Source organism: Amblyomma americanum, chromosome 11 (genome assembly GCF_052857255.1).
Source record: "Amblyomma americanum isolate KBUSLIRL-KWMA chromosome 11, ASM5285725v1, whole genome shotgun sequence".
NCBI classification, from domain to species: domain Eukaryota; kingdom Metazoa; phylum Arthropoda; class Arachnida; order Ixodida; family Ixodidae; genus Amblyomma; species Amblyomma americanum.
Genome location: NC_135507.1, coordinates 12999834 through 13025649, shown reverse-complemented (window position 1 = coordinate 13025649; position 25816 = coordinate 12999834). Strand labels below are relative to the sequence as shown.

Sequence of the window (25816 nt, the reverse complement as noted above, 5' to 3'; positions counted from 1 at the left end):
TTTGTGAACTACGTGGAGACTGTCACAGCAAACCACATTTTAATTTCATGCACAAAAGAAGCACATCGGGCAGGGTTACGAACATTTTGTTTAGGCCTGCACTTCCTCAAAGAAGGATATGTCCTAATCATAACTCTTTGAAAACTGTTACTCCATTGGCGTTGTCGCAATAGACTTTTGTTACCTTTTGTTTTCTAAGTGATAGTTTCAGTCTCATATCTGCTATTAAGCCCAGCACAACCCAAAATACTCCTCTGATGCCAATTCGGCGAAAGTGTCTTTTCAGTCCTCGATTTGGCGAGGCATGTCCTTGCTACGGGTCCGTGGTTTGTCTGTGCTTAACCAATGCCTGTTGTCCTTGTTCGCCAGTGCAGCCCGAGGCTATGGCGCCCAGTTGACTTGAAGCCGTGTCACAGAAGCAGGTGGCCCTGGCCAGCGAGGATCGATTCCAATCCTTCGGCAGCCGGCAGGATATGCTCCTTCTTTGGCCGGTAAGCCATTTACCACCGGTCGACGCCATTGGCTGGAGGGCCTCTTTTGAGGGACATCTGTCGGTTCGTTCTTTAGTTGTATCTGACTGGAGTATAGGAGTGGTCTCAAAATGCAGGATAGAAGCAGCTGCAAAGAACGCGTTTTTTCTTTGATCGTGTCGCTAATTTTCATGACCACATTTGTTGAGGTATTTTATTTATTTATTTTTTATTTATTCAAGTTACCCCTAAAGGCCCTCCAGAAGAGGGTATTACATAGGGGGGGGGTACAATCATAAGTAATCGCGATACAGTAGTACACTGTAGTTGCAGCAGTTGCAGTAGTCGGTGTAACTGTGATCTTTCATCGAATCAGTGCTGTTTCGGGAGGTTTCTTTTTTTACTGTAGTAGTACACTGTAGTTGCAGCAGTCGCAGTAGTCGGTGTAACCGTTGTGTGCGTTGCCATAGGAACCATTCGGAGGGTAGGTACCCAGAATGAGGAGGAGGGTTGCCGTGGAACGAGGAGGGCATGGGGTGAGCATAGGGTCGTCGGAGCGTGGTTAGCGTGGAAGTAGGAAGGTGAGCCGCTAAGAGACGCGCCACCCGAGAAGAAGGTCATCGCCGGCGTCGCGAGCCTAGAGTGGCGAACTGGAGAGAACAAGTCGAAAAACGAATATGTGAGGAAAACTAAAAAAAGAGCACTCTTGAACTATACGGGGTGTTTCACGTAACTGAACCAATGCTTAAAAATTGTGGTGCACCGAAGCTGGGTGAAACCAAGGACGTATTGTTTCCAGTCGTGTGGCGCTGCTCAGAGTATTTTTTATATTCAACTTAATTAGTTAATTCGCTTAAAATAATTAAGCAAAAATTTTAATTTTCACGTTAGGTTCACTTACATCGTAGAGGGGGTTACGAAACAACCGACCCAGGTTTTTGTAGAAGCACGTCTTCTACTTCAACCTTTTTTTTTACACTTAAGTGAAATGTGAAAAACAATTTGATTCCGCTTTTGCGCTACCGTATTGTAGCGCTGCCAATGCGTCCTGAGAGAACAAAGCGTGCGCACGCTCAGTCTAGAAGTAAGCGGCCTACGCCGCTCTCTGCATTGTCTTGAAAGTGCGTGGGCACATTCTTTCTGAACATGGGAAGCACGTGCTGTGACTAAGGGATGCGCACACCATCGACAGCCGTTTCAGACGGAGCATGTATCCAACCGTCGCATAAAGAAAACCAAAAAGGAAGGGAAAGCAGTGAAGTCGCGTATTTGAAATTAGGCTTCCTTCTTTTTTTTATCATTTTGCAGCCCGTCGAGCTGAGCTGCGGCTGTTTACGGCGCTGTCAGAGCGCACATTTAGTTCGTTAAAAGCACCGTTGGGAGGGCTGCCACGTTTTTTTTATATTTCGCGTGCTTTCTTTACACGCCAGAAAAAGAAAAGAACCACTTAAGATGTACTGTCGGGACATAAGTCTCCGTGTCTCGTCACCCGGACCCAAGATGAAAACTCTGGGATTATGCGCGGGCTGGAGACCACACTTGTCGAGGTGAACGTCGGAATCAAGCGTGCTGTGATACATGCTAGTGATTGCAGAGGTGATCGCTTGGACAAGCATTGCAGCTATTGGCCAAAATCGCTCGTCGCGCGTCCTGAAGAATTTTGTCCCTCCATAGTACGTTTCTGCAAAAAACAGAATCTGTTCCTTTTGAAAGCACTATAGACACCAAAGTTTTGCTTGCGTGTTTTCTTCTTTGAGACATTGCGTTAGACATTTGAATACATGGAGCATACTGCGGCATTCGTGTACGTACGACTGCAAAATAATTTATAGTTGAATTTATTCTTGATGCCGTTCCGGTTTCGGTTTCATCGACCGAACCACGACTGTGACGCCAAGTTGATGTTTTGGTCACGTGATCTACTAGAAAAACTAATATAATCGCTGACAGGTCATTTTTGTCATTCCAGGACTTGGACGTGGCTGGATTGAATGTCGTAGTGAATTAAAACTACATATCAGTGATTATATTAGATTTTCTAGTGGATCGCGTGACCGAAACATCATCTTGACCTCACAGTCGTCATTCGGTCGATGTAGCCGAAACAGCATGAGAGAAGAAATTCAGTTATAAATTATTTAGTGGTTGTAGGCAAATACCACCGGGTAAACCATGTAGTCTAATGCCAAACGTATCGTTTGAGAGAAGAAAACGCGCAATAAATTTAGGTATCTATAGTCCTTTAACCTCCTTGATCACACGACTCCAAAGTGTATATTTGAAAGTTTGCTGAATTAATTTTAGCTAATTAACTAAGTAACCTGAATTGAGAAACTACATTGAGTGCCATGTGACGGGAAACTATCGTTGGTTTCATCCAACCGTAATGCACCACTATTTTTTATGGCTTGGTTTAAGCCGCCGCGGTGGCTGAGTGGTTATGGTGCTCGGCTGCTGGCCCGAAACACGCGGGTTTGATCCCGGCCGCGGCGGTCGAATTTCGATGGAGGCGAAATTCTAGAGGCCCGTATACTGTGCGATGTCAGTGCACATTAAAGAACCCCAGGTGGTCGAAATTTTCGGAGCCCTTCACTACGGCGTCTCTCATAGCCTGAGTCGCTTTGGGACGTTAAACCCCCATAAACCCATAAACCCTTATGGCTTGGTTGAAGTTACGTGAAAAACCCTTTCTAGGTAAAAGTCCCTGCCATATCCTCTACTCCAACATGCCATGACTTAGCAGCTGTCGATGAATTTTGAGTTGCACAGTAGTATACCATCCCATCGCTCTTTTTTTACCTTGTGTCTATCTCGCTTGTCCTTCACAAGAATGAAAAAAAATTTTTAGAGCTGGACGGTCAAAGGCTGAAAGGGTTGCTGGACACATAAAAAGATATGTACGCTTCTGATTCAAGGCAAATTTGACTCATATTTATGTGCGATGACGCAATCAGTGATTTGAGAACGCATGCATTGATGTCACCCAGTCACGGAACCTGGTTGCGCGATAACGTATGTTTCTGCGAACGTCGTGTCTCCGCGTAGGTAATTTTTAACAACTTTCGCTAAACACGGTTAGTTCTATCTAACTCATTTCTTTCCGCCAACAAGTTCTTCAGCTTATATTCAGTGCGACAAAAGACTGACTTAATAAAACTTAAAAGGAGGACGCCGACCAAAAGTAAAAAAACAAAAAAAAACAAAAAACAAAATGACGTTTCGGCTCCCGTACGGGAGCCTTGTTCACAATGAGAAGGATTAGAAAGTGCATCAGGATTAAATACGTTTGAAAAGAGGGCGCAGGGAGCGTGCGTATACAGGAGTTAGATTTCCAGTGTTGCGATTGAGGGTGCGATTAGTCGTTTGAATGAATAATGATTCGAGGTGAAGGCGACGGTACAGATTCTTTTCAGTTGCCAGCACGTGTGCCCTACCCCAGTCAATATCGTGGCCAGTTGATATGGAGTGTTCGGCGATAGCATTAGAGTTCACTTTTTTGTTTTTAACGTCATTACAATGTTCTTTTAGGCGTCTATTAAAATCACCAGTCTCGCCGATGTAGACGCTGTCACAATCAGAGCAGGGGACGCTGTAAACAACGCCAGGGTACTTTTCTTTGGGGAGAACGTCTTTGATGTTAACCAGCGCATGCCGAAGTTTCCTTGTGGGGACATGGGCAACGTGAACTTGGAACGTGCGCAGAATACGCGCCAAGGCTTCGCTTATTCCAGGTGTGTAGGGAACAGCGGCACGTTTCAGAGGGGACAACACGGGAGTTTCACGTGTCGGGCAAGATAACTGCTTTTCAGCGGATGCCACAAAAGCAGCTGGGTACTCGTTTCGCGCGAGTTCTTGCCGTACAGTACCAAAGTCGACTGCCCGATCTTCAGGAAAACTGCATATGCGTTCTGCGCGTTTGAACAAGGTTGTGGCAACAGATTTCTTTTGATTAGCCGGGTGCACAGATTTGAAGTTAAGGTATCTTCCGGTGTGGGTGGGTTTCCTGTAGACACTGAATGATAGCTTTCCACTGTTTCGTTTTACCAATACGTCCAGGAAGGGCAACGCGCCATTAATTTCTTCTTCGACGGTGAAATCAATCGCTTCTTCAATGGAATTTAAATGGGACGAAAAGGCCAGCAAATCATCTTTCCAAATGAGGCAGAAGCAGTCATCTACATATCTACATAGTTTTACATCCACAAATACAAAACAACAGGCAAAATCGAAAAAAAGCACAGAAAATTCTAAATTGAGCATATGCGGGAATCGAGCCTTCCTAATCAGAATTTATTTATAAAAAACTAGTTTCTGCACAAAGGCGTCATGATTTAAGGTGAAGACAATATCGCCCGGTAACTTGTTCCAATGATGAACGGCAATAAACAATGGTGAATGACTAAAGAGGTGGGCACGTGCAAACATGGGATCGATTTTGAGAGCATGATCTAAGCGCGGCAAGATACGGTGGGTGGATTTAATGTAGCATGAAGCGAATGAAGAGTGACTGTGATACAATCTGTGAAAGTGTGATAATAGTGCTAGTATTCTTCTCTTTTCGAGTGATGGTAGCTTTAGCGACGATTTGATTGCCATTTTGCTGGAATGACGTGAATAGTCCTTGGATATAAATCTCGCTGCTTTATTTTGAATTGACTCCAGTTTGTGAATTAAGTACAATTGATGCGGGTTCCAAACTAAGGATGCGTATTCTATTTTCTCGCACTAATACAGCGGAATCTCGTTATTGCGAACTCGCTTAGTTCGAACTGCCCGTTTATGCGAACAAACGTATTTGCATCGTCAGATCTTAATTTTTGGTCGGTGCGACTCACTAGTATCATGTACCATCCCGACCAGACGGGATTCCGTCAGACCCTTGACTACATGCATCGTCAGAATCGCACTCATTCGAACTCTGAACAAATATTGGTCCTTTTAGAGTTAGAATGATCCGAATTCTACTACGCTACAAAAAACAGCTGGTAAGCAGTGTGGTGTTGTTTTAACCCATAGCTGGAGCTTTTTCGTAGCTGAAATGGCAGTAATTGATACTTTGCGAGTTGGTTTCCTTAAAAAGAAACGTTTTAAACAATATGTAATATCTGAAATTTTTAGTGCTTCAGCAAACCAAAAACCTTAGTCGCTTATGAGCAAATAATGTACACTTGCTTTGCGTTTTCTGTACACGTTCGAGGCCACATCCTGCCTGGGATTTTCCGTTGTTTTACATAATGTTCCAGGTAAGAATACCTTGGCTAAAATTTTTTCTCCTGCCAATGATTTTCGGGCAGCAGGACGTTGTCACATGCTTTGAGAAGGTGCGTGCTCGGGTCTTGGCCACTTTCCGATGCCTTAATGTTACACCCTGTTCTACTGCCGTAAAGTTTGTTTTGCACTTCTCTCCCCTCACCAGTCATGTCAGTCATAAGAGACTGGCACTCAGACTTATCGCCTTCTTTGGTTGTACAGTAGAGCAAATCATAACATGCTTGTTCGCCTGATGAAGTTTTGTGAGAGGACTTTATAGATGGCGTGCATCAAAATACCAGCTTATGACGCGCATATCCTACTTAAGGCTTAGCTCCATGTATGCGGCGAAATTTCGTGCGAAGGCTCAAGCGACAGCTTCAAGCGGTGAGCGTTGCCGTCGAGCAAAGTGTGTCACCCGGAAGTGCCCAACGGATTAGCCAATTACATCTCCCCTGGGCGAACACGTTTCCGGTTGGTGACATAGCTCCTATCCCGTGAACTGTCTCCGCCACAACACGCGCACTGTTTTTGTGAGCGCGACTGCCGTTGTACCGCCGTAAAGAAAATTTCTTTCGACGTGGTTGCAAGGCAGAGCTGCAAAGATAAGAACGATAACAATCCTGTTATCAGTAATAGAGGCCTAACAACACTTGGAGAGGGCTACGAACAGGTACACAGCAGTGTCTGTGCACACGTGTCCAATCTGGTCTGGCCCTCGATTCCAGGGCCGCTCTATTGGAGCAGTCAGTGCCGAACCACTAGCGGTGCAATATGCGCACTTGAATAGTTTGGTCTCCTATGGAGCGTTTACCAAATCGAAGTGAGAAGCCACCCTAAAGAAAGCACATCTGCGTCGCTGTCTTATTCTCGCACATAGAGTTCCCTCTTTAAAGTGACAAATCGTGCGATATTGTACGACTGGGCAACTATGCGACACATCATAACAACCTCTTCGGCAAATAAACGGCTCCTAGCTAGGACAACAAGCCCGCATCTAGATCCTAAGTTATATACTCGTCCTCTCCCCTGCAATGGCGGTTGTGCCAGAGAGAAGACTGCTGTCTCGTAAGCCTGTTTTTTTTCCACGTCGTGTTGAACTGTGCCTTTGGGTTGCTTTGGTTATTATTTTTGAAATTTACGTATACTTCCTTTTGGGCGAGCTGGTTCATGGTTTTAAATTGACAACAGATTAGTATTCATTCGAGCTAGCGTTAACCAGTACAAAAAGCCATGAGTAGGTGACATACAAAATAAATGAGCACCAATTTATTTATTTCAAATACCCTAATGGCCCTGCGGGCATTATTGAGGGGAGTGGAACAAGACGTACAATAACATAGCTAACAAGAAATAGGAATACTTTCATGGGTTACATCACTACATATGGCTCACTGCACTGAGTTTTGCATGCAAACATCTTCCGTTAATGCAGTTCGCTACTCTTAGGACGTCGCGAGAGCTGGCTTTCTGTAAGGACGTCGAAAGAGTTACGTCACCGACAGTCCTATAAATCCCACCTCTCACTGTATTGGGATGGCATTTCACCGACAAGACCTCTGGTGGTGGTGAGGCCTGGGCAGCGGGCCTTAAGTTTAAAGTGGGTGACACCAGCGACAACGCCTGCCGCAGGGTCTCTGCGAGAATACAGACTTGCGTTTCCATTACTTCCCGCGACAAAACCCAGGCAGAGCCTCTAGGTCGAACAGCTACATCTCCATCGAGTGCAACTAAAAAGCAGGGGGTGCTGCGGACGGCGCCTGACATTTGCGGATCGCCGACCACAGTGAGAGTCGCCGGTAGGCCTAAGTTCAGTGTTCGGGGCATGACCCATGTTGGCTCAGCGCCACTAAACTCCGGCCTTTCATCATCATGGTGATCACCATCAGCCTCTACCCCCACTGCAGGGCAAATGCCTCTCCCAGGTGATTTGCCAGCGGCACCCACCGAATGCCCGGAAACTTGTTAATCTCACTCGCGCACCTAACCTTATCCGCCCCCTGCTACGCGTGCCTTCTCTTGCAATCTACTCTGTTACCCTTAAGGATGAGCGGATATCCTGCCTTCGCATTACATGCCGTGCCCAAGCCCATTCCTTCCTCTTGATTTCGACTTGGATGTCATTAACACAGTCGTTACTAACATTGCAATATTGTAAGTGCGTGAATTGGGCCTAGTTGGTTGTGCATCTGGTCGGCTTTCCGGCTGCTCCGGGGTAACGGCTCCTTGCCTCCTGCAAGCTCCCGACGTGCACGCGCTACTCCCAGCGCGCGCCGTTCATCTTCCCCTCCCCAGCGAGTCGGCTGCTTGCTGCGTGCCTGGTGCCTCAGGTGTTGTCTTCGGTGTCCTGTGAATTGTGAAGTGCTGTCCCTTACCTGTGCCACCACCCCAATCCCCCTCCCCTCCCCCACATCCCAATCCCCTTCCCCTGGCCCCCAAGTGTGATGTCCACGAGGCCAACATACGTCGGGGCCAGTATCCCCCTCCCCAGAATATCCCTTAGCAACAACCACCACCACCACCATCGTGGTGAGAGTCATCTAATTGATAAAGAACAGTTGTCAGTTCGCTCTCTGTGTTGTCTTTGTTCCGTTTCTGACCGTGAAATGTTTAGCGCATTTCACGGTGATGAAATATCTTTCATTCGAACTGGCGGTTTATTTGAACTGTTGTTTTGTTGTTGTGAAAACCTCCCCTACAAGAAATCAGCGTAATTGAAGTTAATTTTTTTATTTTGTACGACTTCGAATAATTGGCATTCTACTCTACTGCAAAATAAAAAAAAAAGTTTATGAAACAGTCTGACGGCATGGGTTCAATCCCGTTTTCACAGCGTGCTCTCCAGGAGAAAATGTAACTGTAAATTTCTAGCGAGTCTACATTTTCTTTAAAGATGGGTATGGTTGAACCGAGTCGCAACTCTGAATACTTTCAGGCCCTTCGTCAGTCGGACACTGGTACCGTCGCCCCCCTGGTACCATCATCCGACGAGGGAAGAAGAGGCCTGTTCGCGGCCAGGCGTGGAGATCCACCACTGGTCAGGGAGCAAATCTTCACGTGCCGGAGGTGGAAAGCCGCACCAGGTTTATTAACAGCTTGGCCAGCTCTGTGGTAAGAGAATAATATTTGCGGATGACGTGTAACAAGGATAGCCAATTATTGCAATCTCACGTAGATGCAATAATGACCGAGTGGTGCTCTAACTGGTTAACGTCATTTGTATGACCTAATCCTCGAATAACAATGCGATATAACTTGTAATGTATATGTATACACCTTGGTATAAATCGTTTGTTAGACTTAGCATGAAATTGTATTAATCTTATTTCAGCTTCTGCTAACTTAACCTGATCTAAGCTAACCTAACCTAACCTAACCAACGTGCATGTGCCATTTGGGATCCCAAAAAATCTTACACTATGAGTACTATAGAAGCCCAACAAAGCCTGCTGCACCATTCGTATTATCAATTATTCACGCAGCACCAGTATCACATCATTAAAAACGAATCCGAGCTAGCACTTTCTCAACTCGCCATCCCTCCAGTGTGATGAATTCTAAGTCATTCCCACCAGTAATCTTGCGACGTCGTGACCCTCTATTTCATGTCGAACGCTATCACCCATGCCAGCCTCCGCGGTGGCTCAGTGGTTATGGCGCTCGGCTGCTGACCCGAAAGACGCGGGTTCGATCAAGGTTGCAGCAGTCGCATTTCGATGGAGGCGAAATTCCAGAAGCCTGTGTAATATGTGATGTCAGGTCACGTTAAAGAACCCCAGAGGTGGTCGAAATTTCTGGAGCCCTCCACTACGGCGTCCCTTGTAGCCTGAACTTGCTTTGGGACGTTAAGCCCCCATAGACCAAACCAAACCAAACCATCACCATTACCAATTTATAATAGGCACAATACCGTGCCGTGGCAGCCGCGTTGATGGAGGCGAAACACAAAGGCACCCGTGTGCTGTGAGATGTTAGTAGTGTGAGTTAGACTCCCAGGTGGTCGAAATTACTCCGGAGCCTTCTCTGTGCCACCTCTTTTTCTCCGTTTATCTTATTTAACTTTTATTTTCCTCCGTTTTCTTAGGGCGCTGTTTGGGCGTGCACCGAGATGTGAGACAATTACTCTGCCATTTCCTTTTCAATATTTCCTTTCAATAACGGAATGCACCACCTTATCAGACACTGTCATGAAATCCGACCAAACTAAAAACAAAAGTCACGCTCTTGAGTTCTTAGCTAAACGTATCTTATTACTGTTTTTTTCTTCTCAGTGCTTTTTGCAGCTTTGTTTTGTTTGTTTGCTGGAGGTTATGATGCATTATGATTGACTTCGACCGTGGTTCGGGTGTTTTTTTCTACGTGTTTCTTCATTTTTCCGAGATCATATCGCATTTATATCTTAATGTAAAAATGTGGCTCAAATTAAAAGCCAGAACTTGAAGCAGGTGATCTCAGTGACGGCACATCCCCCATCTCGGCAGTGACGTATCGTACGGCCACCTGATAAGGTAGTCATGATTGTCCTATTGGTGGATGGAGTTAGGTCTGGGCCATGCCTCTGTTGCCCTCGCTGGCCATTAGCGGTTCGCGGCAGTGCTTCTGGGCCAAACGACGGTCCTGTCACAGTCTCTCAAGCATAATTCGTTGATGAGGTCCAGGTTATGTTGTACATAAGAGCCATATATGGGCCGAAGTGTGGGCACTGAGCAGAAAGTCCCGTCATAGGATAGTGCTGACGTGGTCGAAAGGAGTGTGGTTGAGACTCTGTCACACTCTTCCCTTACTCTCCCACTTGGATTGGGAGCGTGGCCGTGAGAGTGAGATTGCGACAGGCCGAGTGGCAGCGAACTCTATTAGCATTGTTCGTTTTTCTCTTGAGGAGCGCAGTGATCTCCAGGATCGTCTTCACTCATCTTGTCATGCTCGCTTTCGTTCTTGATTACGCGCCGGATGTCTCCTCCGGTCGCACTCCTGACCCTTTGCTGTGGGGTGACCTCGAGGCGCGAAGAAAAACAGGCAGTGGGTCAACTCCGCGGGACCAGGGAACTGTACAGCGGCCAGAAAACGTGATTGCAATGCATGCTGCTTTTGTCACAGGCTATCTGCTGAGGCAACTTAGACAAGCGTGCACTAAAATTTTGTGGCCATAAATCTATAGATTATCTTAGGATTCGTCTATAGACTGTCTATAGACTTTATAGACGGATGTCATGGATAGTCTATAGACTGTCTAAAGAAAATTTTGTAAGGGCAAGCAGATGAGGACTCGAAGGTGAAGCATACAGCGCCTCGGTAGAACATTGTTTGCGAACTGAGCCGCCGCATTCCTGGGGCGCCACTCGTTCTTCACATTCTCAGGCTCGCACATGCTCGGGACACCACACAAAATCTTTACAAAAAATGTCCGACACCAGGCCTATCGCTTTGTGGTTAATGCTGGAACTCGTAGTTCGCTGTAATTTGTTACCGCATGAAACCAAGCACGGCGTTCGCTTTACACCGCCACTTGCATTACCTGAGCTTCCTGTAAATTTGGCGATGCTTTCAAAAGCTATCATGCAACTTAGAGAGCACCGTCTTAGAGTTGCCGTCTTAGAGAGCACCCCCGCGCCTCATATTGCGAGGGTTCGAGTCATGGCACCTCGGGTAGGCTCCGGTTTAACGCGACGGCGTTATGGCGCCTTCAGCGGAAAACTGCGCGTCGACAGCGGCATGACCGAAAAATCCTCAGAGAATCAACCTAGGGGGGCCGCCTAGGTCCATATGAGCTTGTGATGTCATCACAACCTGCCGACCAAATTGTCAGAAAACTCCCACCATGGGAAGTGGCAGTTAATTTAGTCACTGGTGGCGTAAGTGTGCTCAGGAAGAGCAACCTGGGTCTCACAAGCCGCACAGGTGGCTATGTTTGATATAGCCACCTGCCGTGGGAGTGGCACATCGCTTAACTGCTGCACTCGCGCGCCAGAAGCGGAACGTGGACGCCCAGCAACCTACGAATGTAAAAAAGAGAATGACCAATCTCGCATAAATTGTCACTAACCCATTAGAGGTATCGCGTCATAGCCATAAGGCGGAGCTTAAACGTCCCCTCTTGTTTTTTTTCTAAAGCATATACGCTCACCGTGACTTCCGGTTTCTATTCGTACGGGCCAGTGTAATCTTTGCGCCGCATTCAACATGCATCTGATGTTTCTGGAGGATGGCGGCTTTCTACACCCAGCCCGGATTTTTCAGGGCAGGTCTGATTGGGCGTGGAGCCTCCATGTTAGGATCCCGTCTCTGTGTCGGTGCTTGACCGAAGCCATGGTTGCATATCAGTGCAGTCGCTTCGTGTGCTGCCAGTTGTGAGCTGAAATTTCCCCTCCCGTATAGCCGCCGGTTTTTTGGGACGAGTGCAAGTCTCGTGATTTCCAGTGCTTCCATGGCTTGACCAGGCTTGACACTGTTTGGATAACATGCTGTCCAGTGCCTCACACGGAACTATACATACGGAGCTATTTGGCCGGAGCCGCACACAATCTTCCATATTTCTTTGTGCCGGAGCACAGCAGAGCATCATACCCATGCCAGAAAATGCATGACTAGCTCCAACTTGCTTCGAGCCCACAACGACTGTTAGAAATTCCACACAACTGCGGTAAAGTTATGAATATGGAACTGGGCTCCAGGTGTGCCCTGGGAAATGAGCGCTATTATTTTCGAGCACCAAAACAAAACATAGATGATGTATTTTATGTGCGTGAACGTTTTTATGAAGAGGCGCTCATGTGGGAGTTGCGGAAGTGGGACCTTGTCCGGCGCCGTTGTTTAATGTGATCCGGCTTCTGTCTGGAGTCCCTACTTTTTTCCATGAGAACAGATTAGGATTATGGTTTGGACATTCACCTTGTAAATTTGTGCCTTTGCTGAGGCCTCTATGCCTAACAATGGCATTGGACAATATATAAGGGTAGAACTTGTTCTGAGTTCTTGCAATATTTCATGACATCAACACGTTTCGAAACACAGCATGAGGCGCTTAAACAAAAAAAATTGGAGGACGCTTAAGCTTCGCCTTAAAGGGTGGAACGCGACAACATGTTGTAGCGCTGCCAGGGAGTCCATGGAACGCCATCACCTTGCCTGTTGGACAAATCGCTCAGAGTATTTAGGTGGCCTCTGAAAGCAACATAGATGCTGCTCAACACTAGCACTCGTAGACGGCTGCGGTTCCGTCACACCTGTTCAGAAACGAACGACACTAGTAAGAGTCTAAACTCATTCGCCTACGCGCGCGCCATCTGCCGGGCCAGCGCCTTGCATGGTGAAGGGGGTTTCAGTGGGTGCCACACGATGGCGGCAAGGCTGCACGCCAAGTAAATCCCCTCTATGAAGCACGGAGGAGATTCGCTGGAAATTCATGGTGCTTGCATAATTCAGACATCTGTAATTTACATGCTCATAACTACTCATGTACGCCATGAGTAACGTATCTACGAGTGCAGATCTTGAAGATACGATTCTATGAAACCCGTGTATTCATATTCCAACGTCAAGCTGTCGCGGCGGTGTGGAAGCGTCCCCGACTCGAATGCCAAAGGCTCTGGTTCGATTCCTGGTCTACACCGTGGTTTTCTTTATTCATTGAGTGTGCGTGGATTTTTACGTAGCTCCGAATACATAACATAGCATAGAAGAGGCCTATTCGCTGTATACAATATTTTTTCTAAAGATAAAGGGGATCGAGTGCATCGCGTACAGCAAAGCGAAAATTTGCTGCATTAAACAGATTTCCGGCTTATCGATTGTAAGAGAAATTCGAGAGAAGCACGTTTTAGAACAGGTTTTATTTGAGGTAAACTATTTTCATATATTGTAAGACACCACTATAACAATGAATGCAGCGTTGAATGTTCCCTCAGAAAGCTTGCATTTTCTTGCTATTAACATTTTTACTATCATAAAAAAACTTTCCCCATTGCATGGGAACACAGATTTGCCGCTGACGTTATAGGTATCGATGTTTATTCTGCACAGAATGTAGCTGAAGAGTTCAAATTTTATCGCAGGCCAAGGCGGAGCTTGAGATGTTGAGGAACAGCAAACACAAGTGAAAAGGAAAAATATAATGTTGTTTTTCAAGTAACACAGTTTTGAGGGGTGGTTCTGGGATCTGTGGGGCGGAGGAAATAAGAAACAGAAGGACCGGAAAGTAGTTTCCAGTACGGCCGTTCCTCTACTCGGTCATCACCACCGCAGTGCGAACTTTTGTTCGAAACACGTTAGAAATTGATCGGAATTTTAATATCCTAGTCCTATGCATTTGCCTCCTATCAGAACCTTCGATGTGCACGAACTGCCTTGGGGACGTTTTTTAACTTGCATCTGGTCCTGACAAATAGCCCGTCTTGTTACTTTTCAGGTCATTTATACTCTACCTGTAATATACGGCGTCCTCTTCTTCCAGCCAGGGCCCTTGCTCGAGGAGAGACTTGTGTTTCCAGTTCTTCCTGCGGAAATAAAAGAACGTGGTGAGGTGGGCAGATGCGCTGCCACGTCTCGCCCTCCGAGGGGCCACAACTCGAAAGCAGGTGGTGCTTGGGACGACGCCCATCTCTGTACTCTGGCGCACCACGCTGATCCGGTAAGCGCTTCCTGTTATGCCAGTAAATTTACACCGCAGCATAGCTTAAATATCGTGTTTAAACCAGGCCTTGATCAGAGAAGTCCTGTTTGCTGTGTACAATATTTTTTCGAAGAATAAAGGAAGCCGAGTACATAGCGCACAGGTCAACAGAGAAAAGTTGCTGCATTAACCAGGTTTGTGGCATATCGATCGTTGGAGGTGCATTTTGGAATCTCTTTAATTCGAGCCTCCTTAATTCGAACCGGCGGTTTATTCGAATGCACGGGCTTGATATTGTAAGAATCATGCTCTAAGAGAATATTAATTATAAACAGACTAATTTTACACCTCCTGGATTATAACTAGTCTGCCCCCCTCCGCTACATCCTTGCATATATTTCAGCTTGAGGAGCGATACCTAAGAATCCTGATCTGTCATTTGCTGACCCAATGATTTCTGGGGGAAGGGCGCTGACACATGCTTTGAGAAGATGCGTGTGCAGGTCTGGCTTGTGTTCAGAGGGCTCGGAATGGCGCAGGTTTCATTTAACCTTATAATAAACTGCACATCTCCAACCAAAAATGTTCACTTTAACCCAACTTTTCGAAGCCGACTCGGCTCCTTCATCAGGGGTGACTGAGGGCAGTAGCTCAGTCACCCCTTAAAAGACGCTAGCTACTGCCCTCAGTCACCCCTGATGAAGGAGCCGAGTCGGCTTCGAAACGTTGGGTTAAAGTTAACATTTTTGGTTGGAGATGTGCTGTTTATTATGTCTTCAAACCCAACCAGACAGGTAAATCTGTCAAAATGTTTAGTTTTCATTTAACCTGTGTTGCACCCTGTTCTACTGCCGCGTAATTCTTCGCAATTGTTCCTCCAGCAGTCTTAATTTGTAATCAACACCACCCCCCCCGCACACACACACACACACACACACACACGCTAAGCCGAACCTTTGGTCGCGCTGCACTTTGCGATTTCATAGTATGTCTGTTCGCTTCATACCATATTTTGTGCTGGGAGGATAGGCACCGCGCACAAGAAAATATGTTCTATTTAAAGCGTCAAAGCGGGCAATTCAGTAGACTTGTCCGCTGAGGCGGCAATGCAAGACGGGACATCGTGTCTCGCAAGCACGAGCATGCGTCACATCGTAACTGCACATTACAGGATGGGTAGTAGGGGACCACAATGCCCAAGTGTACCCCTATCTTCTCGCGTGCTCTATGCAGAGCCTTTTGTCAAAACCTACCAAATCCTTTCAAAAACATCATGCAATAACATAATTCGTTATTCACAAGGGCGTCGCGAGAGCTCGCTTTCTGCTATGACATAGACTTTCATGACCTGCAGTTTGAGACTCATCTCCCTCTGCAGCTGGACGTCACTTCACCCACGACATCAAGGCCATAACTTGAAAGCGGGTGACACCAGCAGCCATGGGCGCTCTGCCAAGGATGCGAGCGAGAGACATTTATAACAAGTAGGTCTGATTATTCTGTCCTCGGATAACACTTTCTCGGGGTCAGACCGGAGGCGATCCAGTGGCATATCGCGCGTTATGTGGTGCTCACCTATAGCTCTCCTTGCTGTGCTGCCACAAATATTTCCTAGGTCGGCTTTCAAGGTCGTTCAAGGTCATTATCCGGGCTACGCGACGACTGGTTTACCCAGCGTAGTGAAGCATTTCGCTTAAAACTACGAAAACCATGCAATTCCGTCGCCTAGCCTGTTGGGGTTCCCCTGACGCGAGCGATCGCCTTGTGCACAGTCCGTTCCTTTAGAATTTGCTCGAAGTGCTGGGTTCGACTGGCGAATCTTCCGCTGCACAATGCAGTGCAATGAGGTACACTGCCGGACCATAGCAAAAAGCATTTGTCGGCATCTCACTCCTTTGGTAAAATCAATAATCACTGCAGTGAAGCAAGCTACGTGTGTGAGTCAGATTGAAAAGTTGTTCAACGCACACTAAAGAAAGTAGCTGAGCAGGACCATTGACACCGATTAGATGGATACGATGTTATTGCCTGGTTTTAGAGATATGTTATTTCTGTATTTCTGATAATTGTACATACTGCTTATAAGAGCGGAAGGGCAGAATTTTATGGCGGGGGCATGGCATCGTTGGATCCATTTACGCATAGTTTAAAAAAATCGGAATAGGCTCGTCGTGTTCTGCTTGTCCTTGGCGAGTCATAGAGCACTGGTTTGCTCTACTCGATCTCTGAGCTTAGCGGAAGCTTGCTGAGCATGCAATATCGGAGAACATGTTTCAGTCTATGAACGACCCTGACCGAGCTCACATTACACTGTGCAATGTTCTTTTGTACGATAGTGAAGAACTCTCACCACTGTTGAAACGCGCCATCTGGCACTGTCAAGAAAAACCCTGATTGGCCGCTGGGCGATGACTTCATCAGTGACGCCAAATTGGAGAAATATCATTGGCGGGAAGCACGTTATGTCCCAAAACCCTCAGTGACGTCACCAGACCAGGTTGGTCTGTGTGAAGTGCCGAAGTATGCCGCGCGGTGCACGGGAAGAGGTCGGGAAGAGCAACCTAAGAATCGCAAGCCTCACAAGTCACTTCCGACAAAGCCATCAGCAGCTTCGAATGCTATTGCACTGCCAACACACAATTGGATTTGGTGTCTCGGTGGTTTTTTTGTTGAAGCGAAAAGGTTCACTATGCCAGCTTTTCGAGTCGTCAGTGGGGCCGCAAGTTTGACCTAGAATGTAGCTAGAGGTCAAAGCATGTGCATAATTGGTGGCAGTAAGGTTCAACACCAAGGTGGTACATAAGGTCAAGGTCAAATGACAAGGTCAAAGCTCAAAGGTCAAGGTCAAATGTCAACGGTCAAAGCCGAGATAATTGGTGTAATAGCCGCGGGTGTCGCTGCTGTAGCTGACGTCATATAGAACAGGAGCTAACCGCTATGTGGACGCGTTGTTTTCATTCCAGCATGGTCTCTCTGCTCGAAGAGTTGGATGATGTCCTCGTGCATTCTAGCGGCCGTAACGAGAAAGCAGGTGGTGCTGCGGACGATGCCTGACATTTTCCGGCAGGCCACTACAGTGGAAGGGACCGCAGGTAGGCATGGGTTCAAGTATTTGGCGCATGGCCTCTGTCGCCTCTTCACTACTAGTGAAGAGGCGACAGAGGCCATGCTGAAGAAGAGCAGGCTGCCAAACGGCAGCGTGCCAATGTTCCCAAGATGACGCCAAATGATGCTGACAAAACCCTCAAGCTGGAAGTAGAAACAGCAAAGAAAATGCTGGTGAATGCAGAGCTTCTCATTAACAACGGCATAAAGACGAAGAATTTTGGTGATATTGAAAGTGGGCAGGCCTTGCTTGCTGAAGGGAAAACAAGGCTTCCAGCTGCTGTTGACAAAATGTCGCCTAAGGCAGCCAACTAGGCAGTATTTTGCTGTTAGAGTGAATGATGTTGCTCACAGAAAAAGGCACAGAACAAGTCCACTGCTTTTTGATAGGCCATGAAGCCGAGAAGTTGTGCTGCCATTACACGTACATAATTATTATTCAGTTCATGTATGTTTAAAACCGTTGGTAGTGCTTTTTGAATTGTCTTTCTGTAAGCTTGTGATTGCATTCTAGTCACTTTTGTGTTTCATCGTTTTTTTGTAAGCTTGTGCTTTGCATTCTAGCCATATTTAAGTTTCAGTGACTTGCTTTTTGTCCATTTATAACTGCTGTCCTATAGGGGCTTGGCGGCTATAACACAGCGCTGATCTATACTTGGCCACATAACAAATTAAATGGTGCTGAAGTTCTAAAATTAGTTATTTGAGCCAACATATGATGTTGCACAATTGCCTCTAATTTAATTAAATTATTGCCAAACCACGATCTGATTATGAGGCACGCCGTAGTGGGGGACTCCAGAATATGGACCACTTGGGTTTCTTTAATGTGCACCTAAATCTGAGTATGAGTACACGGGTGTTTTTGCATTTTGCCCACATCGAAATGCCCCTAACACCGTATTTATGGAACACCACCTTTTTTTTCTCCCAAAGCCTTCCTCCTTGTCTTACTATTTTGCATCTCTCAAAGTCAATTTTTTCACCTGGCAACAAGCCTTGAGCTGCTCTAAAAGCCTATTTCCCTGCTCCAAAATGCCCTTTTGGCTGCTCCAAAAAGCTGCTCCAAAATGGCTTCAGCCAATCACATCACTGCATTAGTCGTCCACAACTTCAACTAACTAAAGTGCAATCTAATGAATTCAAGGGCGCTTAATTTGTACTGCCAGTTTATTCCAACTGATGGTTCGGTCTTCAGTTGTTGTATGCTACAGGTGGGATTAGCCTTGCTTTGTCTGCCGGCAATATTTCTATTAATGGACATTCGGGTGTATTGTAGAAGTAAAGAAGGACTAATTTGCATTGTACACTTTGTTTCACTCTGATTCCGTGGTCGCAGCTTGTTCTCAAGAAGGAAATTCAGTTTGAGACGTGTAGCGAGATGTTGGGTTCTTTAAATATGGATATGTTTGAAAGTATCTTCATTCAACTGAAGTCAGTTCATCCTGTTTATTTGATGCATGATAGCCTGTCGTTTATGGGCTCTAAAACCTATAACAACATAAATATACTCGCCTGTTAATTTCTCTGTGCACGTTTAAAAACAGCACACACTTTCTTCATAACCGTCCAAAGCATCGCGTTTGCACCCCCATCTACAGAATTGTACGGCGGGATTTTTTGCGTGCTAGGAATTCGTTCTCTCTTTACTTTTTGTCAAGGCATGCAGAAGCTCGGACAAGTTGGTACAACATTCTTCTGAAAGGCAGACGACCGCAAAACACGGGACGAATGAAGAAAGCAACACACAACGGACTGTGTCGTTTTCGTCTTTGTGTAGTTTTCGTGGCAACACGTGCACATTTAGGGTGTGGGTGTGGTGCCACCTCCTTTAAGATAGGTGCGTGAAGAAGTTTAGATATCGAAAAAACGCTTGGCAGTGGTGAAGTCTGGCTCGATTTTAAAGTTTTTGGTAGATTTTACACCTTTCGTTCGCGCACCGTTAAAACGCTTTCTTCTGCCGCAATCTCGTGGTGGGGTACCCGCCTATCATTTCGTGGACTGAGTTAAACTAGACAGGCGCGAAAGCATCTGAGTGATTTTTCTTAGTGCGGCCGGCTGAGAAGCGACTGCTCAAACTGGGATGGTGAGACACCGCCCACAAGGTGCTGTTTGTTTTTTCTTGTTATGTACTCTGTTGACCGTTAGAGCGTCAAGCTTGTATTGCAAGCACAGCAATAAACAGTAAGGCATACAAAAGCACACAGCTGTTAACAGCCCCCCCCCCCCCCCCCCGTTTCTGCGTACGGTACTTCCGTCAGTTTTCTTTGCTATTCCGTTATTTCTGTTTGACTTTTTCATGCCTGCTAATTAAACTTATCCCGGAGCCCTTATGTTGGCGCCTGTCACAGAATGCCCTATATAGCTTTGGGCCTTTAGATCCTGTGTACTATACCATGCCAATGCCTTCACATCGGATGTCCCGTGTTTCTCGTTTAATCTGAATTTTTGAAAACTTCGGCCCGGGTCTGATGGAGAAGTGGTTATTACGATTGGTTATGGAAAGCAGTTACTTACTTACTGACCAGATTCAGCATCTTTTGACCAAGCTGATTTTTGTCATTAGGATAACCTGACATTCACGCGGAGCCGTGTGTAAAATTGAAAAAAAAAGCCAATAATGGCACGCAAGAAAGGAAAAATAACTGCACCACCCAGTATTTGTTGGGGGGGTAGGAGTGTGCCCCCGAAATGGTACGGTGTACTCTAGTTGAAGAATTCACTAACAGCGATTAAGTTCTAATGACTTCATAAGTGAAAAATGGGCCATAAAAGCATGAACAAATAAAAAGGTGAGGGGATACTGAGATGTGCATGTGCATGTGATGGGAGTGTGTGGCAAAATATGTGAAAAGTTCAAACCTACTCAGCGCAGTGTTACCATTACCAGGAATTCGTGAGAGCCAATTCTCGTTCGCGTGGCTGCCACCACGTGGCGCATGGTTTTGAATATTGAAAAATAGCGTGTCATTTCTGACATAAATAGAATAAACGATTGGCTTAAGAACAGAATGTGATAGGCGACTAGGCTTAGCGGCGCTGGCTGGGCGCTCTCTTGAATTCCTGGTAGTGTTTTTTTTTTTGAGGAAGCTATACAGCGCCAAGAAGACAGTGTACCACGGGTTAAAACTGTACAATATATCGAATGCTTTCTTGTCATGACCAGTAATGACAATCAGGAATATTTTCTTCTCAATCCCATTTTTACTTAATGCATAGTATGGCCAAGAAAGAAGTGAAGACAATATTCCCACTCAGCTTACAGGCGCTTTCAGTAATCTAACTTAATCGGCAGTAATCTAACTTAATCGGCGCGTCTCATGTCAACTTAAGTGAAAAAAAGTAATAGTCAATGCATAAAGCAATATTCGCGAAATCACATAAAATCTCATTGCTTCATTTTACACTTAAGTTCCCTCGACAACTTTCTGCCTAATCACATCCATTAAGTTTGTTTAAGGCAATTGTAATGGTCCCTAGCTTTCTCTGCCCTCTTCCGAATACGTTGTTTTGGTCAAAGCGTACAGCTGCAGCGAAATGAATGCTCCTAAAATACCCCGTGCAGTAGATCATCCAAAACACAAGGCAAGCAGGAAGCTTCCCTATCGCAAGGAGAAACCTGCTAGCATTGAAAGGGCATTCGGTCTTTAATAGTCTTGTGATAGTTCTGTTATACGATCGAAGCGAAAAGCCTGTGGCCTTAAAACTTTTGAACAAGACTGGAACTATAGCACCTGCACATAACAGCGGCCAATAACGTGGTTCATTACTTTTCAGTGCCTTTCACACGACTGAGTTGTCAGTATCATGAGTTTTCTTTGAATGTAAGGGACAGTGCTTTCCGTATTTCAATTGACACAATTGTTTGGCCGGAGAGGGAGGCCCTAGGTATGCCCGCATTATTCTGCATGATATTTCTCAATTTTAGATACTATACGCAAATATTAGTGATGACTGCGAGCGCTGCCGTCAAGACGAATTGCTTTGCTCTGACTTCCTATAGCGACAACATGATCTGCCGATGGCCAAATGGAAGCACGACGAGAGCAAAAGCATATTTTTCCGGAGAGCACAGAAGAGGCTCTGAATTCGGTGGTTTTAACGTGGGCCGTATCTGTTGTAAAGCAGCTTGATTTATTCAACACTGTTTCCACTTCTTTTCTAGGTGACGGCGATGACCCCGCTTCTCCTACTTGAGGTGAGCCTTAACTTGGCGAAAGAAATGCTGAAGCGAGTATGAATGACACGGTGAAGTCATGAGCAATGTGACAGGGAAAAATTTCGCATATACTGGTTATTTTTTCATTAATTTTTAGAATGACTTTTGCATATTATACGTTAAGAGGAAAAGAATTTATAAAAGAGAGTATCTGTGCTTGTCAAATATAATTGCCGAGTAATAAATAAATAGATGTCCCAGCTTTGTTCCTTCTGGACTGTACATAATTAAACAGGAAGTAGTACGATTTGAACCACACACTGCGGATGAGCGCCAGTTTCGAACGCGCTTTTTGGTTGAAAGTGCGTGTGCAGGATGGAAGCGAAATGGGTGTTCAAATGAAATATTCCTTCTTTGTTGCATGCATATCGACGAGGCGCATTCTTACCCTCGCTACAGCCGGTCCATGCTTTCTGTCCCTATATTAGATCCCTGTATCGTGCATTTATATACCAACATGTACCTTACAGTATATATAGTGTGGTGGTGAACCGCGTATACCATCCATCTCGAATGATTGCAAGAATAAAATTGAGCCACTGCAATGGTTACCTACAGCTCGTTTCACAACAGTGGTGCATTTCTTCTTATAAGTTACACATATACACTATTTGCACTTTCTCGTCGTGCCTAATGCACAAATCAATTTGCGAATCAGTCAATCTATTTCTCATCATTTATAAAAGTAACCCGTGCGGCAACTTGAAATGAATCTTCAAAGGATTAATTCATAGCGAAGAAGCCGCAATGCGATTTGTTTCTTTTTCTGGAACACCTTTCCAAATTTCAGTACGGCATTCTTTTTACTGTATTCGTATAATAGTTCGTGACTGTTGCGCTCCTCATAACTAGTTCTAACTTCATTTCTGTGCACCTACAGTTTAGTAAATACCGTCTGTATTGTCTCAAATTTTAAATATATGTGTTAAATGTTGCATATACAGCAACATGAATCGTTTAATAGGCAGTCAATGCAGTAAGAGACTTTTAGTCATCCTGTATTATGTGCTTTACAAATTCATTTCATACATAAATAAATAATGATATTGACACTATCTTGAGTAGGCACGGCCGAGTTACGCCAAGCGTACGATTTTTTTGGTAGTAATCATTTTGTACCGTTCATTCACAGAATTCATCAGAAAAGCGTTGGGAACCTCGCTGATTGTATGCCTAGAGCTACTTGGTTATCGCCTGATCAGTTTTAGTGCAGAACCGATCTCTGTAAAGGTCTAAAGAACTTAGCACAAAGTGATCGTCGCCTATGACGACATGATTGATAATTAATCATCCCAATAGCGCCTTAGGACTGCGCAGTCTGTAGCAGACTTCATATGGTTTGAAGAGCGTTACTGGCCTATGGGAGATAACCTTGCGTAGGTGTCGTCACTCCTAAAACCTCACTACATTAGTGAATATCCAAAGATGTATACTGCACTTTCATCGTCAGCCGGACACATTCTCATCACTTCATTGAACATCTAGTGTCGGATACGGCGATCTGCCAGAAACGACCACATCAGCATGTATTCTGAGCTTGAGGAATAGCACACGAGTAGTTCGTCGTGGCCTCAGAAAAGTGTAATCTATCGCACTAGTAATCTACCAGGCCAAGCGGTGTAGTCCGGAGCGGGTTTCGGCATGGGTTTTAGGCATACGCATTCAAGGCTTGCGCAAAATAAGTCTTGCCAGTCTGTGAAAACTTGCCATGCGAGGAATTTTGCCGTTGCAGCTGGGCCATCCAGCTTCTAGAAGAGACTTGCGTTTCCCGGTTCAGCGTGGAATCGCCAGTAGCCGTTTGGGGCGGAATTGAGCCAGCCAGCCCCATCATGGAAGCAGGTGGATGCTGGGAGGACTGAGCACGTGGTAAGCATTACTATTTTTTTGGTTAGGCAGGGTTAATGCTTTAGGTATATTTAGCAATACATTGAACAGCATTCTGAGGCCCACCACGCCAAACTAAGAAAAAACTGCCGGTCTATCTGCATTTAGGATTATCTGCTTGTGTGGTGCGCCTCATGAGGGCTTGATGTCTCGAGGTGTTACGTGCATTTTGTTTTGCCTGGTTATTTTTGTTGGCTTGTAGCTGGCTGTATCGAGTGACGTTTGGTATATTTACATAGTTATGACTTCAATTTGTCTTAAATTAACGGAAGGACTGCAACTGATATGCTAGTGCTTTTTTTTCTGAATGGCGGATTGTATGTATCGGTATTATATACGAATGTTGAACACCTTTGGAGTGCTAGTTTCTTGACTATAACTCATTATTATATGATTTTGAAGCTGTTTATGTTTAAGCAGGTGTCGTTCCTCGTTCTTTCGATGCACTTTATACAGTGGTATGCTATTACCATTTTCGTCCTGTCTTTTCTTTGAAATTTTATTTTGTTCTTCCTTTCGCTACTAATTTTGCCACTTTCTTCTCTCGCGGTGCACATTGGTGTTTCACAGCAGCCAGGCCCCCCGAACGGAATCCGAACGCCACCGTCGGAGCTCGTCAACTTCAGGGCACCTATAACCCAGGCACAACCTGTCGGAGGTGAGTGGCCACTTCGGCCCGACCCGCATGACATATATCCGTTGGTGCCGCAGCCTATTGGTGAGGGCCACCGTTCATTGGCGAGCACTAAACAGTACACTGAGCATTTCTAGAGCATGTTAATGTGAAAGCAATTCTTGCCTCATGAGTGGCGTGGAGAGGATGTGTCATGCATTCAACAATCCATACCAAATCCACAATCCAATCCACAGCCATCCTACAAGCCAGTTCATAATTAAATTCAGTATCCGACATGCCACACATGTCAACAAGCTTTTGGACATGACGCAGACAACCTTGCACCCGACCACCAAACCCAAATGGCCTCCCTCTCTCTCTCGCTCGGACAAAGACATTTGCACGGTGAGCTACCGCGCTCTACACCAGCATCCGATGCCCCCGGACGGCCTGTGCGACTTCCTGGGCTACGAAGAACTCTTGGTCCAGGATTCCGGCCGGCGCAGCCAGTACGACCAGAGACGTCTGGGTGCATTCAAGCGGCACGCAGGGGTGGCACAGGAGACTCGACAGTCCGGCTCGTTTATCTACCGGTAAGTGAGAAGTGGCGCGTTTTTCTGAAGCAATATACGATTGTGGACAGAATATGGTAGTCTCCTTCACTCAATGGAATAAGAGTTGGAGAGTTAGTGGGAAGAGGAGTGACTCAAGCACAAGGTACGAGGCTGTGAAGACGTTTCAGTCCGAAAAAAATACCCTCGTGTACGAGATGTGGCCTTTCCTTGGTGGGAAACTTGTTACCGTGATTTAGTGGATTCCGGCACCCGCGGTAAACCACTGAAACGTTGACAGCTAAGAAAAGAATCATGGGGTCACCGTTCGGAAGTGAAGGACATTGTGGCCGTATTGTCACACAGGTAACAACAGACTAACGTCATCAAATGGCGTAGTAACTGTCTCACATCTCGATACACACCTGAACCCTGCCGTAAAGGAAGGGATAAAGGAAGGAATGAAAGAAGGAAGCCTAGAGAGCTTCGGCTCAGTAGCCGAGCGCCAATGTGATCGTTTCTGCATTTCGGTTGTGGCTTAGGCGTCCGCAATGAGCACATGACGTGACTAAACGCGTTGTTTTTGTTTCAGCGGAGAACAGCAGAGAGCCAGTGAGGCAGCTGGCACCCTTAACAGTGGCTGTACTGTCTGTGTAGAAAGTGTTCTCTTAATCGGATCTTATTAGGTTCAGGAGGACCGAGTGTATAGATTTGCAAGGGCAAACCCTTGGTGTTTGTGTGTTGCGTAAAAGCTTCAACCTGCGCCCTCGTTATGATGTGTTCCACATCGTTTCGTTTGCAGGTGGGCCACCGCCTTCGAGATGTGACTTTAGTCTCCACGAAGTCGGGTCCAAGAGAGCTCACCCCACCTAGTCGTTAGTGGGGGATCGTGGCGCTTCCGCCGAGGATGTACCCTACAGCCCCCGCCTTTTTGAGCCCAGCGAGTCTCCCGATGAGCTTTAAGGGCAGATGCGATTGCATTTCCTCGATGGATGCGCCTGGAGTGTTGGTCTTTGGTGCAATATGGGGCTGTTGTCCACAATGCCGCCAGTCCACAGATGGCATTCCGTGAAGCAAAATAAATGCATTGTTGTGCTCCAGATTACAGCTTTG

The 25816-nt window shown here is 45.9% G+C and overlaps 1 long non-coding RNA gene across 1 annotated transcript; it reads left to right on the top strand.

Annotated features, from left to right (window-relative positions):
* The first annotated feature begins 373 nt into the window (after positions 1-373).
* Positions 374-25744, top strand: LOC144110448 (uncharacterized). Its single transcript, XR_013309842.1, has 10 exons — positions 374-491; positions 8656-8831; positions 14170-14346; positions 15707-15812; positions 17292-17420; positions 21599-21631; positions 23385-23518; positions 24107-24194; positions 24486-24745; positions 25506-25744. It is a non-coding gene; the product is annotated as an uncharacterized LOC144110448 (long non-coding RNA).
* Positions 25745-25816: the final 72 nt, after the last annotated feature.